At 42.5% G+C, this 16,172-nt stretch overlaps 1 protein-coding gene across 15 annotated transcripts in view; it reads right to left on the bottom strand.

Annotated features, from left to right (window-relative positions):
* The window catches only part of mecom (MDS1 and EVI1 complex locus), a 90,247-nt gene that overhangs the window by 22,209 nt on the left and 51,866 nt on the right, over window positions 1-16,172 (bottom strand). For 4 of the 15 annotated variants that reach the window (XM_023399726.2, XM_023399727.2, XM_023399723.2 and 1 more), the window contains exons 1-2: window positions 6,040-6,883; window positions 4,347-4,481 (exon numbers count right to left, since the gene is read on the bottom strand). The gene's annotated coding sequence lies outside the window, so the exon portion shown is untranslated. Of the gene's footprint in view, window positions 1-4,346; window positions 4,482-6,039; window positions 6,886-16,172 lie in introns of those variants that run through there. The other 11 variants (XM_023399729.2, XM_023399730.2, XM_023399731.2 and 8 more) reach the window with 4 other exon arrangements.

Genomic DNA, 16,172 nt, shown 5'->3' with positions numbered 1-16,172 from the left:
CAGCCACAGCATCAAGGCCATTTCTTTTTCTTAACGCAAACAGAAACACACAGAAAAACCTTATTTCTCCCTATGTCTGTTCATGTTTTGAGTTGCTACTTATCTCTTTCTCTCTCTCACTTACTTTCAGTGTCAAAGGTTATAACCACGAGAGGATCAGGGGCTATAATCGTACTACTTTGTTACTTTGACACCATTAGTCATTAGCAGGGTAAACACAGTCACATTTTCCTGTGGTCACACCCTGTTGGCCGACTCCTCGCTCACACAGAGCTCATTCGACAGGTATGTCATTCACTGACGCTGTCCTGCCACAATGAACTCTCAGTCTGGGTGAAACTTGAAATTTCAAAACCATGGAAAAGAAAGAGGCCTCAGTCCCACAACTAAGGTTTACATCAGATACAACAATACATTTCAAAAAATGGTTATGCAGAAATCCCAACATTATTTATTTCTAACCAAATAAATCACAAAGTATCATCAAATTTAAGAAGAATGCCCACTACCTTGTTTACTTGTGCTTGCTCAGCAGTGGCGTAACAGCAATGGTGCATATCCACATGTGTTGTAACCTCCCTGTAGCTATCAGGGTCATGCAACATGTACAGTATGTTTGGCAGTCACCATCACTTGGCTTCTGAACAAAAGCGTTTCGTGACTTAGATAGCAATAAAGAGTATGAGCACACAATGTGCAGCTGCTTTCAGCAAATTGGATGAACATGTAAGGAAGCCAACATGGTTCTGTTCATGTTAGATTGAGTCAGCTGTGGGAAAGTGACCTTATGAAGAAGCAGAAACACTCTGGTATCTCATAAAGGAGGTATCATCAATGTCAGGTGTAAACATTGCATCTACAGAATGACTTTTTGGGTGTTTTATTATTCTAAAGTCTCAGTGGGAAGCATGTATTCAGATGTAAAACGGATCAGAGGTGAAAATGTAAAAATGTAGGTGGTTTTCCAGGGTTTTTCTAGTGCAATCTTTAAGTTTTAAAATCTAAACTCTTTTTTACCATGAATTCTTGCACGCGTTCCAAAACTGAATAAGCTTCAAACTGGTTTCTCAGTGAGGTACAATCACTTGATGATTACGTATTCACTTCATGATTCTGTATTTACATAGTGAATGACTGTCAGTGTTTTGCTAATATGCCCCTCAGCCACTTCATTCCACTCAATACTGAGTGAGAATCAATAGAGCGAATGAGATTAACGCTCATATCCCTCTGCACTGTCTTATGAAAAGCTCTTCAGGGCCTCGTTGGATGATGTTAATTACACTTTTAATCCATTTTCCTTTCAACTGAATCAGTAGAGTGAGGAGCGCAGTGGAAGGTTTTTGAGCACTAATTGCCCTAATTATCTTAACGACAAAACATGCTGATCATGGACGGATCTATGCAAGTAATGCTCAGGCTGCGTTGCTCAGTGCATCTACAAACAAATGAGGCTATCAGTAGAGCTTTAGCACTGTGGCATGGATGGTCAAAGGCTAACATTAAACACCAGCAGCGGGCTGCAGGCCACAGTTAAAAGATTTAACAATTACAAATTAGCTTATCCTGCCTTATCTTTGTCATTATTTATTATCTCTGAATACTTTTGAAGAAATGTATATACGTTTTTTTCATTAAAATAAAATAACCAAACACGTATGATAATCCATTTTCCTCAGAGAACTGCTCTCATTTGTTAAGGACTGAATTCAATCCTGACTTATAGCATGATGAATCAACTACAGATTTCAGGGTGACTCAAAAACTGCGACACCTGCCATCTCCTTCCTCTCCAGTCTTTCCTGTTGCTCTCCTCTCTGCACTGTCAAATATATAAAGCAATAAAACAGAAGGGGCATACAAGTAAAGTCTGTCCTTGTTAAATTCAGTTAAAATACTGAATTTGCAGCTAATAATAGCATTATAGTAGAATCTATAACTTTCAATACTTCTGCAGATGATCTCTCAACATAGATCGTTTCTGCCAGTGTAGTAGATCTGACTGCAAAACCTAAACTGAGAGAGAGAAACAGAGAAGAAAAGGAGAAGTGCTATCCCCAACAGTTCCTCCAGTAAGACAAAACAGGCTATTTTTTCTCTCTCTCCTCACTCATTCATTCCTCTCCCTCTCTCTCCCTCACCCTCCTGAGATTGGTCATAAAGTTTTATGATAAACAGAACTGGGTCAGAAATAAGAGGATGGAGGCCAGTTTTACTCTCACACTGGCAGGGCTAAACTGGTGCTTGAAAAGAACCAGGACTAAATAATGACCAACACACCTGGAAATTGCAGTCGTTGTATGACACCGTCTTAAAATAAATCATAGAACAAATGGTCTCTGCTGATGGCATGGTGTGAGAAGATTTAAATTTGGTTCTGAGGCAAGATTTAGCAGGACATGTAATACGTAAGCCCTGGGTTGCTCGGTCAGGCCCTTGTGTGGAAATCTGGTGATGGTACACGTAGTGTGGTGAGAGTGTAATATGTGGTTTCAGGCTGGGTTTAGACTCAGCACTTCTCTGTGGCAGTAAAAACCTGTTGGAATCAGGTACTGTGTGTTTAAACATTTCCAGCTCGGAATGAGGAGCATGGGGAGTCATCTGAACCGCAATGAACAATTCACAGTTCTGCAGCGTGTACACACGCACACACACATACGCACGCACGCGCACACACGCGCGCACACACACACATTAATGTTCACACATACATATATGTAGAAACACAGACAGTTACAGGTGTGTATGCACACTCAAGGGATACAAGGAACACTTCACACACCAACAACAAGTCAGTGCACATAAACATCTGTGCACACATTCACACAAAAAGGCCTCAAAAGCGCGTGCGCGCACACACACACACACACACATACACACACACACACACACACACACACAACCAAAAACTGACAGCGGGTTTACAAGACCACCCCACTTATTCTATTCATTTTACACATACAGACAGCCATTGTGAGACGCTACAGCGTGTTTTCAAAAACACCAATGTTGGCCGGAAGGCTTAAAGACGCCACATTGTGCTGTGTTGTGACAGTGTGTAATACTTAACAATCACCTCATCATAGCCATGTCCGTGACCTGTCGGAGCCTTACACAGCCACCCGAGCAGAACCACAGTGTTGACAGCAAGTCACACCTCGAGGAGAGGGCAGCTCAGGAAAGCTCTCTCTGCTTGTTTGTCTCTCGGTCTCTTTTAAAAGAGAGTGCTTAAATACTTCTAGGAAGCTTCTCTTCTTCTTTCCAATTCTCTTTATAAAAGAGCGTGGGCCATCTGCTCTCTTAACTTCTTTTCTCAGAGCACATAAGGGTGAGAAGAACAAAGACGTATGAAGGAAGAGCAGGCGATTTCTTGATTTCCAAATGATCTGTTGGCCAATAAAACTAAAAGCATCATTTATCTGAATGAAAAGGTCCATATCTAATTACAGTCTATATGGCCACTACTGTATTTAGATTATGTTATTTAATACTCTACTGACGTGAACTTTTTTTGCTGACATTTCAACGGGTGACACTCAGCAAGACCACCGGTGAGAAGTGATGACAAACATGCAGGCTAGATTATGTTTTTCATTCGGGTCAAGCTACGGTATGCTCCACACACGTGTCAAATAAAGTTTAGCCTCTTTGCCCCACTGAACGTTTCTGTGTAGGAGGAGCGCCTGGCTGTGGGATTACTGAGATGAACAGGCCCACATGTGTACAGCACGCACCTCTCTGCACAGCCAGGTGAGCAGCAAAAGGACTGTGACATTCCTGGCATATCTAAGACTTTATATCGCAAGCTTGACTGGGAAGTGTGTGGAACTATCATCTCGGCGGGCCGCCTCTGATCCTGCCCTGTGGTCCTTGCACGGCAGAAGCCAGCGCACAATTACAGAAAGAAAACACACACAGATAGCGAGGAGTCTCTGCGGTGCAGCGTAGGGGAGAGCTGTGTGTGTGTATGAGTGTGTGTGTGAAGTGAAGGCAGGGTGGGCCAGCCGCTCATGGGACTATCTGACTTAGATCACAATAACACCTTTTAACACAACAGCGTGCAGACAGGACAACCATCGGAAAATACAGGGAAGCCTTCTGGCATCAGAGCTGTGTTTTAAAAAAAAGCAGAGCATAGGTTCAAAGATCTGTATGACTCTCAGTTGCACTTGCTTCATCCTGCCAGACAGCAAGATTCAGAAGAGGACACATCACCATTTGGGAGTTCAAAATCAAGTCTTCCACATGTTTTTTCACTCCCTTTTTTTTTTTTTTCTTCAGATCATATTCAACTTGTATTTTGTGGAGGTTGTTCTGCCAGGCGGGCTGCGAGTGTCTCCACGTACCTGATCATCTATCTGGCACGCTGTCAGGTTATGCTGCTTGGCCACAGGGGCAAACTGGATGTGCTTCAGCCAGCTCCCGATATCTGGCTTGCTGGCATCCACGCAGAATTTTACATGGCCTGACCCATCCAAGATCTGCAGAGAGAGGGAAAGAGGGAGAGGGAGAGAGAGATCAGACTTTGATCAGTATCAGTCCAGGTTACTGTGTCCAAACACTGACTAACCACATACCTCCCACAGAGAAATAAGACTCAAATGTTAGGAGTTGGTCTGTGGCTCTCACACACACACATGCACACACGCACGCACGCACGCACGCACACACACACGCACGCGCACACACACACACACACACACACACACACACACACACACACATGCATGCGCATACACGCACACTCACAAACAAATTGGGTAGAAGACATTAAAAAGCAATGTTAATCATCTAAAAATTCCTTTGTAATATGAAAATAATTGTGTGCATTTGAAAACATGATACATATATTTTTTGTAATTATTATCACAACAGTAATTTATAAGGAAATTCCTGTAACATTTTCTTAAAACCACAAAATAACAATAAATTTAATTAATAAAATGTATTATATAGGCCCATCTGTGGCATTCATTATTTTTTGCCTTGAATAAGCTTTCAAAGAATTATGTCATTTACAGTGTAAAATAAAAAAGAATGTAAATAACATTATTGTTTTTCATGATTCTAAGTGATAATAATAAATCAGTACACATTTAAGGCTGTAAAGACCCTCAGAACATGAATTATTTAATTGATAGGATTAGAAAAAAAATTAAACAAGAGTGCAAAAATATGTAATGCAACAAACAAAAGCTGATTTTATTTCACTTTCAATTTTGGCTAATCAATCTTGTGTTATTTTACATTATAAAAAAATATTGCTAGATGAGTCTGGATTAAAATTGACTGCAGTTGTCGTTTGAATTCGTTTCTAAAATTGTAATTTTAACGAATAACTTAATAAAACTATGGGCTACTGATGTTATCTGTTCTTATAAGGTGAGATAAAAATTGTTGAAAATTATTTATTAAATTATTAAAAATCAATTAATCTATATAATAAATAATAATAATAATACTGATAAACGAAGAAGTCTATTGTATTGCTCTCATTTACAACGCCAATACATTTCAAACATGTAAAGAACAAAATAACAATAAACACAATGATTTGAATTATGATGCAAATCATGAGATCAGTGGACTTCCATCGTTTACAAAATATTTACACAGCATTCCTCTCGACTAATTGTAAACTGCATGATGTTGTTTTAATATGTTACTATTTATTATACAACAGCTGTAAACTTTACCGGGAAACAAATCAATTGCAGGAAACCGCGAGTGATAAGAATTATGAAGACGTAGCCGATTGCTGGGATGCAAAACGGAATCTCTCTCAGGGTCACAAATCTGTCTTTCTGCCTTTGTATAACCTGCCACTGAATAAATATTTAGGTTGCAGAAAGCCCTTTGTCTAGACTAACAGTGGATCTACCCATTTACCCTGCAAGAAATAACATCAAGTCTTTTAATCGCCAAAGTAAGTTTACAAAGAAATAAACAATGAGTATTAGTTTTGCTTTTTGCTCTCAGTGCAAATCGTTTAATAAAAGAAATGTTTTCTTTTTGATCACACAGGCTCTTTCCTCTTACCGTTGAAACTGTTCTGCAGCGGCGTGCGACACTTAAAACCTCCTGGGATAATAACCGCGTTGTTAACTGAGTAAAAGTGATGAAAACTCCGCTTTAAAAAACTGTGAACGGTCAAAACTCGACTGTCGATGAAAAATAAAACTATGAATTGTCTTTGCTGTGGCGCCTTGTCCAGATTGTTGGCATAGTAAAAAAAAAAGCACCAGTGTTTTGCTGTCTTCGGTGTCGGTGTCTCTTCACGACTCCAACCCGCGGGACGAGTCGACTCCTCGCCGGTGCGCACACGCTTCACTGTCCCTCAGACGCCGCGCGGTGGGTGAAAGTAAATCCTCTCTCACTATAGTGTCTCAGAGACACCGCTGACTCGGTAGATCTCCTCTCACTGTCCTACAGACATCGCGGGTCGGAACTAAATCCCCTCCGGTACATCAACTTGCTCCTAACTTTTCACTGTGTGCGCTTCGCTTTGGCTCGTCCGCTCCTCTCTTGTCACCCCTCCTGTCCTGACGCACCCAGGTGTCCTCTAGTAGCCATTCAACTTTTCACTTTTCTCTTCCTCTCCCCCCTCCTCAGCCGGTCGGGATGTGTCGTCTATATGATAGCGGACAGATTCAGGGGTGTGTGTGTGTGTGTGTGTGTGTGTTTGAGTGGGGGGGTGATTTCAAGTATCGCCCCCTACTTTGCGCGTCCCGGACAGATTATGTGATGTTTCTCTTTCACGCTTTGTCTCATAAAGAAGAATCCGACACGTCCATCCTTAAAGCCCGGAGAGAGACGACTCAAAGCAACGGGACTGTCTTTGCCCCTGTCCCCGGTCGGAAGCGACTCCTCTCCGCAGTAAATTTTAAAGTGACAGGGGTCCGGGGTTGGAGAGGGTGAGCGGGGTCAGGGAGAGGTCGGGACGGGGCTTCTGAAGGGATGAACTACACACACACAGGCAGCACATTTTAATGAACCAACATCAGCATCAAAGCGGCGTATTATTATCCACGTGTTCCCAAACTTTTTCACAACATGCCGCGCCAGTTCATGGACCATTTTATGGCATTATTAACCTGAAGATTCGAACTGAAAAGAGCTTTCTGCTCTACCATTTAATTCTGTTTTTAACCAGGAGGTAATGATGTATATGCTAGGCTTGAGTTGCACCTTTATTAGGACGCGAGAACAGAACAAGAGGACAAGTGAGAACTATAATAAAACAGTCTCTAATTGTGTTTTGGTGGGGGGGAGTTATGTTACAGCTAGACTTAAGTGTTCCTCCTGGGGACCTACAGGAAACTCCATAAGGACCATTGGAAGTCCCTAGTCCACATTTTGGGAAACACTGACCTAATCACCTGCTTTTTCCTGACGTGAACAAAATGCTGCAGGTTATTAAAAGGGTACATACTGTGTTGTTGTACCAGAACCCCCCCCCCCCTTCACCACAGTGCGCGCGCGCGCACACACACACTCTCTCACTCACACCACTCACACACACACACACACACCAAGCAAAGTATGAATGATTTTTAAATGATCATGAAACGAGTTTGTAATCAAAGAACAAAAAACGATAACTTGACAGAGCAAGAGTTCAAAGTTGGTGGTGTTTGAATCCATCTTGAAAATTAAAATCTTATTTACTTTCCTTACTGCTGTGGCCTCTGCGCGTGCACCTGCTTTACAACCAGCCCACAAGAAGACGAAGAAAATGTTGCATTCGTTTTATATCTGGGGTGTTCTATGTTATTTTTCTACGTATAAAGCTGAGAGCGATACTGTGAATAAACAAGGACAAGGGTATAGAATAATAAAGAAACGTCCTCGTTGTCAGTGAGCGCAGTTTATTAGGCAGCTCATAAAGCCAGAGAGGACAGGACTTTGGCTGATGAGAGCAGATGATGATGGATAACGCCTCACACTGTGACATTGACCTTCCATCCCAGATAATGCCCATTGTTTTACGAAATCGTGGAGCAAATGTGCAGGAAGGACAGGAAAAATCATGTGTAAATAAGGCTGGACCCCGCCACCGATTCCCATCGTCTCGCGCTCCTTGAGAACCGAGGAGACACCCCGGTCCGCCCGGTCATTGATTTCCTGCCTCTCCTCGACTTGTCCATTGTTGGAAGCCTTTTTAATTTAGCCATAAATTGGGAAAGCTCAAGTCGAATGAGCTGTTCTATTTTCTTCCTGTCAGGATGAGGGATTTGTTTTATGATGCATTGTGTATTAAATACAAGTAATCTGGGAAAGTGATTGCTTCACGGCCTCCCCGGCTCTGATGGGGGATTCTGATAGAGAGAGGGGGTCTGAGCTCCTTTCTGAAAAGCAGGAAATGTCCGAAAAAAAGGAGGATAAACACGCCGGGCTTGTGTGGTATCACCGTGGGTAAAAAAAAAAAAAATGGGGGAAACAGTGGCGGGACCCCTAAGCCTGAACACATGAAGGAACACTGCACTTCTTCCCCCTGTCAGGAGATGGCGTGCTCAACTGAAATAGACTGAAAAAAAGAAATCCAATGCATAGTTGAACATTTCAGATGACAATATGATACTTAGACATAATTATAGGGCTGCATTTGTCGCTGTTGTGAAGTGAGCTTTTTCTGAACTCAGACTATTTTTCTGATCATCAAATAGGTTATAACATCAAATAATCACCGTCAGAACTAAACTGTGTGCATCAGTGAAATATAATGTGATGACTTACATGTCTATTTATGAATTTATGACACTAATGAGACATCAGCAGTTTTTTATCTCTAGAAATGTAATCGATTAGAGCAGTTTTTTAAGTTGTAGTTTTCAGATGTTTTGGCACAGGTTAGAGAAAATTACCTCCCACAGCTACAAAAAAAAAAAAAGAAGAAAAAAAAATCAATCTAACTTTCCTTTATCGATCACGTTTTGGTCTTTATTTCTGAGCCGTTACGTTCACACTGAAAGCGCTGCAGCTTATATCTCTGTTTGTAACAGTCTGCTCTATCAGTCAGCCTTTTGACTTATTATAAGATGGGGGTCATTTCTTTCTCCTCCGTATGAATTGCAGCACAAAACATCTACATTAAGGCGTCAAATTGCTAGATAGGCACATGAAAGATTCAGCTGTATGGGCTTGAATATATAATCACCTGAACGAGCGGCCATAAAGCTCTTGAATCTACACTGAAAAGACCGATGGAGGTGAATTTAAAACACTTGTTCATTTGTTAATAAACCACGAGAATGATTTGCAAGGCACAGCTCTAATTTATATTTATTTGAGCAATCTGCCATAAACACTATTCTGATGTGCCGAGATTAAACACATCTGTTTTATCTGAATTATGCCATGCCTTTGTCATAATGATTTTGACATAGTAAATAGCGGTGTGGAAAAGCTGTTTATCAACAAATTACAAACCAAACACATGCAGGCTTCAGGGTATGTTAGTTCCGACTATATCATACCACACAGCATTTCATACTTATTTAGGGGACTCTTAAAACATACAGCATCCGGATAATGTTTAGTGCTGAGGCTTTAAAGTGCTGTGAAATTCTTGAAAGGAGGTTAAATTGCTGAAATGGGCCCATGCTTATTTTGCTTGCGGCTTTCTTGTTTGTTTTAGGAGTTCAGTCACGCAAAAACCAATTCATACATGAATGTAGAGAATTTTTATGATCAAATAGCCTCATATTTTACTTGATCTGAGGTTCAGCTTCATTGGCCCGTTCTTTTTTTTTTTTTACCCTTCGAATAACTTTGCAGCAATATTTATCTGGTATAAAGAAGGAAAAAAAAGTGATTTGGATTTTTGCTGCTCAATCTAGAGCCATGTGAAGTCAGATGGGACAGGCTGGAGAAGAGGGGGATTCCCGTGTGGGTTGCAAACTGACTCCACAGCCAGCGGACTGCAGAGCCTACCGCTGCAGCCGAGGGGCCACATGGAAACACTGTGTAGGCCTGTGTGGTGCATTCCAGCACATCCTCCAGGAGAGCGGAAAGAAAAAAAAAAAAAGCAAAGAGAGGAGAGAAAGAAAAATATCGCAGCCAAATCCACATGAAATAGTTCCACCATTCACGGCGAGACCTCCCATTGACACCGGCGAAAAGCTGCATTAAGTCTCCATCATGACTCTGTATACACACGGCCCCCTGCGCATTTTATTTTGCTTAAATGTGGGGCGATTCAATCAAGTGCTAAAAACTCATTTAAGGCTCAAACGAACAGTTGCCCTACAGTTTGTACAACGCTCTGCAACTTTTTCTTTAATTACCACGTCCATCAGCCAAGATTAGTGCACAATACAATATGTGTGCAGCTTTAAGTCCCTATATTAAAGGGTAGACCTGGTGTCCATATAGACCAATTACCATTAAAACAGAGCAGAGGAAATGAAAGGGGAAAATGTAAATAAAAAATTTCCTTGGGTCTGGAAGTAGGCCCGTTGTGAGCGGCGTGTTAATCTCCACCTCAGTAATTTGGTTCTGCGGGAGAAGACAGAAGCCCTGCTGCTGTGCCCTGCACTTCATAAATCACTGCTTTATGTGGACAAGGTCAGCAACCCCCCCGCCTCACCCCCCACTTCTACTGGCCCCTCCCGGCCTCTCCGCCATGTTTACCCGGCCGTCAGGGGGCTCTCAGGACCAGACCAGCTCACTTCTAATTACTTTGGATTATTTTCATTTGCCGGGGGTCAGCCAGGCATTCCGACAGAGAGAGAAAGAGAGAGGGATGATTTCTTGACAAATTCGGTGGCTTGTGAGGAACAATAAAGGCGTGTTCTGCTGAATTAGCACCAGGTCATTTTGTTTTGGCACCGTCAGTCCGTCTTTGACATCCAGCTGCAGTGATAGGTCGGCCAGAGCGTTGCATACATGTCTATATTAACAAATACCTTATTATCTTATTTATAACCTAAAAACAATAGGCCATTTTTCCTTTAGACTAGAGGGTTCTTCTGGTGGCGTGAAAAAATATCCATATTATATCCATGAGGACATTAGTATTCCTTTCATCACTTTTATAAAGACAAAGTGTCAATATTGGAACAGGGAGGGCCATCGCAGGACATGATGCGGGATTGAGAGGATTTATGAGGAGACATAAACTATCCAATGTCTACCAGCTGAGAGAAGGAGGGTGTGATAGAGGCTTCTTACAGAGGGATGCATTTGTTGAGCTGAGCTGCAGATCAGTAAAGATAAAAAGAAAATTGAGAAACAAATTTAAATTATTTCAATTATAAGACCCCCCCGAAACAACACAATTCAAGCTCAAAATAAATACACAAATCTAGGTTTTAATATTGCAGAAGCAAGCACTGGGTTATAGGCATCCATGTATGCTCATGCTGGGAACTGTTGGGTCTTTGTTATCAATATTATAAGGAATATGGTCTAGACCACCTCTATATGAAAAGCGCCTTGAGATAACTTCTGTTGTGTATTGGCACTATATATATATAAAAATAAATTAACAATTGAAATTCATATTTAGGACAAATAAACTAATATCTCTATCATGGATATTTAATTAGAATAAATTTGATGTTCAGTGGTCCCTCAGTGTGATGCCAGGACATGAACTGCCAATACAGCAGGACATGGTCGCTGCATTATAAGGAGCAGTGAAAGCAAAATTATTTGAGCATGGAAAGGGTGGGGAGTGGGTTGGGGGATGTAAAAATGGACAGTGATATTATGCAACACTCAAAATTTTGTTTAAAGATGATTAGTATTAAGCAACCCGATGTGTGCAGTTGTTTAGAGGAGCAGTGCCTGGAATGTGCATGGCTGCAGCGACAGTTGGGGGTCTTTGGAGGGTGAGGGGGGTGGGGGTGGCAGCGATGTACAGAAAGTAGTACATGCTGTGGTAATCACAGACACTTCCTTCGCAGACCTTCAGCATACAGGGCCACACTGTATGTGGGCTACAGGGTGCGATAAAGCTGCACTAAAGTCAAAGGTCACGTTTTTCAAGCATAAATTCAGCGGGCACACAGATCCTATACACATGGGACAGGCTGGAAACTTAAACAACCCCCTCCACCCCACTCCAGTCCAGCAGAGAAGAGGAGGAGGGATGGGGGGGTGGGGGTTGGGGGCAGGTAATTAGAGCATGTTGCTGGTCGCCGCAGGGTGAACAAATTGGCTCTAAAACGCTCATAGATATCATCTTTAAAAGACCTTTTTATGTACAAGAGGTAAAGCAGTATGGAACTGAACACGGCACTTCAGATGTTCAAGTGTCACACATTCATTACATTTATTGAGCTCTCTTCTCACGTTTAAAGCAAGGGCTCCGCTGTAGTACTGCGACAATCTGCTTTTCATATACTGTGTCTAATTGGAAGGCTAATATTTTAATGTTGGCGGATATAAGACGATATACTTGTTCAGTGTGACAGGAGGAAATGCTGCCATGTCAGTTTAATATGCCTGTACAGGAATATATAGGAAAACAGAATTTCGGAGAAAAGCCCCCCCCCCCCCGATATGATATGAAAGAATAGTTATCTGCAAGTCTCTCTGACTGTTGTATTAACAACTGACCCAAGCTTGAAAAAGAAACAACTGCTAATATTTCTGAAACACACCATTTCACTGATGGTGAGGCAGGTGGGGAAACAGACACCCAAGAGTTGATGGCTCACAGATATGCAGACCCTTTTGGGTATTTACTTTTATTGGATATTTTCCTTTTATGCAAAGCAAAGAAAAAGGGTTTATATTGCCGTACTGAAGAGAAAAACATAGAGAAACATGACAAGTGGGACTAATGGGGATTTCTTATCCAAAATTTACAAGTGGTCAAAACTGCAATGTGAGAAAGTGAGAAAATGTTCTTGAGTAAGTGCAAAGCATAAGCAGATTGTGAAAGTGTGTTCAGTATGTCCGTCATGCACACTCACGGAAACCCCCACCCCACACACACACACACACACACACACACACACACACACACAAACACACACACAAACACACACACAAACACACAGGAATTTGTTACCCAGCTCAGGTCAGCTCAGTGTATGTGGGCATGATTAAAGTCAGAATTAACTCGAAAAACAACAAATCAGTTGCTACAACCCTAAAGTGAAGGAAAGCTGAGCAGCTCACACATAACACAGGGACACGGAGTGGCTCCCATTAAAGGCTTCACTGGCTTTCAGTAGCATCAAAGAGGCCCCTGAGTTAGGCTGGGATTATATTTAACCTGGGAGCTTGTTGCACTGCTGAGTACAGGGCACATGCTGATGCTGCTGCCAGTACACCATGCTTCTGGCATCCAGACCAACGCTCTCATTAAAATGTGGCTTGGGCACTGTTTCCTACAGGAACACACACATGGAGTAATGCACACACACGACAAAAACACATAAACACTGACAACAAAACAACAAAAAAAAGACATATTACCATATGGTATTTCTGTTTTACTACTTTTTTTTAATACTTTTGTTTTAAACTTTTACTACTCTGTACGAGCTGTGTAATACTTTTAACTATTAGTAACATTTATCTCTCAATAGTTCACTGTACTAAAAGAGCTGTGCATGCTACAGCTGGGCAATATAGTGGAAACACTGTAACAAAATTGACACATATAAGGATATTTTCCAATATTGATATACACTGCATTACAATATGGAAAATGTATGCAAAAAACCCAGAAAATGTTCAAAGTAACGGACTGTGTTCTGCTATCCATTACATTAGTTAAAAATCCCCATATGACTAAAACTTAAATTTGTTACCCGCCTTTGATCATATCTTGTAAAAGCTTGTGCAGTAGTTAATGTAAAGACGTCACAATATGATTCTGCTGAAGGTCGAGAACTGATGATACGGAATGACCCAGCCCTCGAGCATGCAGCCTTGTAAATACAAGAACAGATGCAAACAACAAAAAGTTCTCCATGTACGGGTGTATGTTTGCACCAGGCCCTGTCCTGAGACAATGCAATCTCACTTGGCACATTTCAGTAGTCAGACTTGATATGAACCATCAGACATGTGCGTCAATACTCCCCAGGTTTATTCAATTCCAAACCAATCATTCTGGTGTCATACACTTTTGGGTTAATATTCTAACCGTGAGGCCTGGGGCTAGGTGAAGATAAATCAGCTTTTATGATGGGTTGTTATGGTTTTTACGGCACTGGGGTTGTGAGGGACTGATTTGGGGATCAATCACCTGCAGGTGTCTGCTGGGGGCTGGGGGGCTGCGAGGATCGATTGTGGATCTAGAGCCACAGTGATGGAATAGAGGTGTGCTTGAGTGTGTGTGTGTGTGTGTTTGTGTGTGTGTGTGTGTGTGTATTGAGATTGGGTGCAGTTGTGGAGTGTGTGTATTAGTTTGTGAAGGCGAGAAGAGAGACAAAGTGATGAAGGTGTGCATGTGAGTGCTTCAAAGACAGAGAGGAGATATATCTGCGGCTGCAGCAGTGATGAACAGCTGCTGGACTATGACCAGACCATCTCGGCTCTTATCGGAGTCTCCCCCTCCTCTTTTTCCCTCTCTCTCAATCCACTTCTTCATCTAGATGGCACTTTGGAAAATCTCATTGTCACACAACATTTAACAAAGACAAAAGTCTCAGGCGGGCAGCTGGAGATGACTGGCCTGACAGAGTACGGAGCTAGTGTGCACAGTATCCCTCACACAACCTTTTTCACTTATGTCTTGCGTGTTTTCCACTGAGAGAGGCCGACAATGTGTGTGCAAAGCACCGCCAAGTCACACAAACAAGTGTGTGCATCTATGCGCGCAGATGGCACGAGCGCCTATCAACGCACAGACACATTAGCTGCACTAAAGTTTGTCAGTTTCTCTCTCTCCCTCCCTGGATACGGTGTGTATACACACTCAACATCTCCCCTGACCGTCAGACGGCTGCTTCCTCCTTGCTGTCAGCGGAGCCCGGCTGAAACAAAAGAGGCGGAGAACGAGGCCTATGGTTTCTGAATCAGAGGAAGTTGGTGCTGATTATGCTGCCCCTGAAGAAGCATTCCGATCCTGTTAACCCGCACGCTGGCTGCCAATTCCAAGCCGTGCAGCAAAGCACTGGGAGAGTAAACCTCACACAGCCCCACCCTGAGTGCCCTCTCCCTGCCAAGGACAGGCCTCTGCCCTCTCTTCATTTCCTCTACTTTCTTTTCTTCCTTTGTCTCTCATCTTCTTTGCTTTCTATTCTTTAATCATACGCTTCTTTCTTCTCTTCCTCTGTCCTCTTTGTACTTCCTTCCCTGTATCCTCTAATCTGTGATCCACCCTCTCCTCTCCTCCCCTCCACACAGAGAGACACCACAGCAGGCTCTCCTTGGAGGAGAGAACATTCCACCTTCTTCACACCCTTACCTCTCTATCCCTGATGAATGCCTTCACTCCACTTGTTTATAAGACAGAGGGGGTTATTCATAATCAAGCCCAAGAGAGTATGTACACACTGTGGACATCCTGATAGAAGGCAACGTATTAAATTTCTGTTTGTTTGACAGGAGCGCTGTCTCTCTCCTTCTCCTTGACAGGAAGACCCCCATCCATCCAAGCAGGGGGCGCGACCCTAGCAGCACTCCCCTCTCTTTCTCTCTCTCAAGTGCTAACACATACTAAGTAAATGAAGAGTCTCTTCAAGCCGGCAGGAGACAAACGAGCTTCTTAAACATCGGAGGAGTGGCGGTTTGATCTGGTGTCGGCGGGTGTTTACGACGTAACTGCGGCAGAGTCGTGTTTGTGATGTTACCCATCTAAGTGTGTTTATACTGTGGTGGAGATGGCCCCGGCCTCTTGGCCAGGTGCTGAAGCTCTATGTCTTCTGTTTGAGAGGGAGAGTAAGGCTTTGGAGTGTGTGTGTGTGTGTGTGTGTGTGTGCGTGTGCGTGTGTGTGTGTGTTCATTCGCTGCAAGCATGTGTGTATGTGTAGCAGTGCTTACAAGTCGAATGCTGTCCAGGCAGGCAGACAGTGTGTGTGTCCACATCCCAACCAGGAACAGGTTCAGGTTAGACTGTCTGCTTTCATTCCTCTCCAAGCTTCTCGTCTTGTGTTTCTGTCTCATTCTCTCTTTCTGTCTTTCTCTCAGTGATTATTGTCATTCTGGCTGCTGAAAAAAACAAAAAAAACACTACTAGCGGGAAGTGTAAAAAAAAAAAAAAAAAA

Source organism: Seriola lalandi, unplaced genomic scaffold (assembly GCF_002814215.2).
Source record: "Seriola lalandi dorsalis isolate HSWRI2012SDOR001 ecotype SW California unplaced genomic scaffold, Sedor1 jcf7180002052117, whole genome shotgun sequence".
Taxonomy (NCBI): Eukaryota; Metazoa; Chordata; class Actinopteri; order Carangiformes; family Carangidae; genus Seriola; species Seriola lalandi.
The sequence above is the reverse complement of the archived record's forward strand: the minus strand, read 5'-3'. Positions and strand labels throughout refer to the sequence as shown.